This window comes from Miscanthus floridulus, chromosome 15 (assembly GCF_019320115.1).
Source record: "Miscanthus floridulus cultivar M001 chromosome 15, ASM1932011v1, whole genome shotgun sequence".
Taxonomy (NCBI): Eukaryota; Viridiplantae; Streptophyta; class Magnoliopsida; order Poales; family Poaceae; genus Miscanthus; species Miscanthus floridulus.
The window spans coordinates 11,893,919-11,896,783 of record NC_089594.1 but is presented as its reverse complement, the minus strand read 5'-3'; the positions used below and the strand labels follow the sequence as shown (position 1 = coordinate 11,896,783).

Genomic DNA, 2,865 nt, shown 5'->3' with positions numbered 1-2,865 from the left:
ATATTACGAAGATGAATTTTATGTGAGGGGGACTGCACAAAACCATGACCAACATGTGAGATCTCCATACCTGACCCATTGGCGGCGTGGACGTACTCCCCTCCATGGTACTTGTCATGGAGGAAGAGCTTCTCCAGATCGCTGGTGATGTGGTCCGTTGCCCCAGAGTCCATGTACCAGTTGGTATCTACTCCGTAGGAAGAGGTGACGTTGGAGGCGGATTTCTGCTGCTGTGGTGCACCGCCCTAGAACCTTTCGTCGTACCTCTTGTAGCAGCGAAAAGCTAGATGCCCTTCCTTGCCACAAACTTGGCAGATGAGACTTGCCTGGAAGGAGCTGGAGCTGCCTCGGTTGAAGTTGTTGTTGCGGCCACCCTTCTGCTTGCCGCCGCCATGGGCAAAGCCACCGCGGCTTCCGCGGTTGGAGTTATTTCCACCGCGTCCACCACGAGATGCCAGGTTTGCAGAGGACTGGGATCCTCCACTGCGCATCTCGAGCCTCTGTTCATGACTTATCAGTTGAGTATATAGCTCACCGAGGGAGATTGGTTCAACCCTGGAGGCGACAGATGTCACCACGGAGTTGAAGTCGTCGTCGAGGCCCGTCAGGATGTAGGAGACCATCTCATCATCCTCCAGGCGGCGCCTCGCAGAAGCCATCTCATCAGCAAGAGACTTCATCTTGCTGTAGTACTCGGCGATGGTGGATGTGCCCTTGGACGCCGTTGACAGGGCCATCCGGGTGCTGATCAATCGCGCACGGGATTGAGAGGCAAAGAACCCCTCAATGGCGGCCCATGCTTCGGCGGCCGTCGTTGCAGTCGACACCTGCTGCAGGATCTCTCGAGACAGAGAGACAAGGAGGTAGCTCAGGACCTGTTGGTCCTTCGCCACCCATGTGTTGTACTCTTTGTTCAGGATCGGGACCTCTTCCTCCGTGTCATCGGGTTTCTTCTTGGGAAGATACTAGGCTGATGGTTTGGCTGTAGGGCTAAGGAACTCGAAGACATCCGCTCCTCGGATTGAGGATAGGACTTGAGCGCGCCATAGTGGGAAGTTCCCACGGGTTAGTTTTTTGCTGACCGGCAGGAAACCGAGGGAGGAAAGGACGGCGTGCTGCGCGGCGGAGGAGGAGGACATGATGAAAGCTCCGTGAGGAGATAGGCTCTAGATACCATGTAAAAGTTTGGGTTAACGAGTGACCTTTCCCTGGTCCTCGGTTTCATGTTATATAGGCCGGGGAACAGCCCCCACGACGGTGACATGTTACACAAGTGTTGTTACAGATTTGTTATAAGAGATAAGATCGCTAACTACAAACTAGGAACTGATCCTATCTACAAGATACAATGTACATAGACATAGGTGAAGATATCTATCATCTAACAAAACAAACATACTTAAACTGACGAAGGAAATGGAAGTGTGACACTTTAGAGATGAGAGTTTGAGACGTTGCATTTGCATGCCTGTTGGCGTCGGTCCAGACGACCCAGGCCAGAGAGCATCGTCGTATATGTCAACGTTCTCAAAACTTGGTACACCAATGTTTTGTTTATATTACAGAGTACAATCTATGGGAAATGCATGGTTCAACGTTTCGGGCTGACTAGTAGACGATTTTCGTGTAACGTGTTGAACCAGTCTATTGAAAACACAATACTAGAAACTCGAATTGTTCTGTGGGTGAAATATTTTTCTGTGCGTTTTTTTCCGGTACGCACAAAAAAATTACGATTTTTCTGTCGGTTTCAAAATACCCTGACAACAAAATACAAAAACCCACAGAATAATTGTATGATTTTTCTGTGCGTGACAATACACACACGGAAAAAATAAGCACTCACAGAAAAACTCAATTTATTCTGTCGGTGCTTCAAAAACGCACAGAAAAAATATTGCCCGCACAGAAAAATATATGCACGCGATAATAAAAAAACAAAGACATAACCCTAACCCGCCGGCCGCCGCACGCACGCACTCGCGCCTGCTCGACCCTCCTCTCCCTGCCCCCGCTCCCTCTCACTGCCTCCCGCCGGTGACCGGCCCCAGCCCCTCCCCTCCTCTCCTCCCGCCGGCGACCGGCCCCGGCCCCTCCCCTCCTTGCCCCGCGCTCCCCGGCCCCTCCCCTCCTCTCCTCCCACCGGCGGCCGGCCCCGGCCCCTCCTCTCCTCCCGCCGGCGGCCGGCCCCGGCCCTTCCCCTCCTTGCCCCCGCGCCGCCCCGGATCCGCCCCGGATCCACCGCTTCCTCTCCTCCCGCCGGGCGGCCGGCCCCCGGCCCCTCCCCTCCTTGCCCCGCGCCGCCCCGGATCCACCGCGCCGCCTCGGATCCGCCCACGGTGGCCGTCCCCGGCCAGAGCGCAGCGCGGCTAGGCTCCACCGGTGGCCAGCGCCGTGCCTGCTCACTGGTGCTGCCTCCTCCCGCTGGTCCGCATCGGTTTTTGTGCTCCACGAAACCCTAGCCTGCGGGTAACAATTCATGGAAAACTATTATATTTACATTGACAAAAAAATGTGCTAGGTATGCCTTGTTAGCTGCTAGGCTTTTGCTTGCATAGTTGCATCTGTTTAAAATTATGTTACACAGATTTTCATCTTGTTAAGTTGATAGTCTAGCATTGCATTTCAAGATTTAGACACAAGGAGGAGGCTTGAAAGCTGTAGTGGTCCATATGCAGAGTCATAGGCAACATTGGAACCCTCAATTGCCTTTTCAATTCAAGGTAAAGCTCTTCCAAAATGGCTGCGAGGCTAGACCATGCTGAGATAGATGGTGTGTGAGATGTATACTAACTATTCCATTGTTTATTAGTAGTTTTGTAACAGTGAGATGAGCAACTGTTGTACTGCCCTGTGAAGCTAATC

The 2,865-nt window shown here is 52.8% G+C and overlaps 1 non-coding gene across 1 annotated transcript; it reads right to left on the bottom strand.

Moving 5' to 3' along the window:
• Positions 1-504: 504 nt before the first annotated feature.
• LOC136509737 (small nucleolar RNA Z247) lies at positions 505-641 on the bottom strand. Its single transcript, XR_010772480.1, has one exon. It is a non-coding gene; the product is annotated as a small nucleolar RNA Z247 (small nucleolar RNA).
• Between the last annotated feature and the right edge of the window lie 2,224 nt (positions 642-2,865).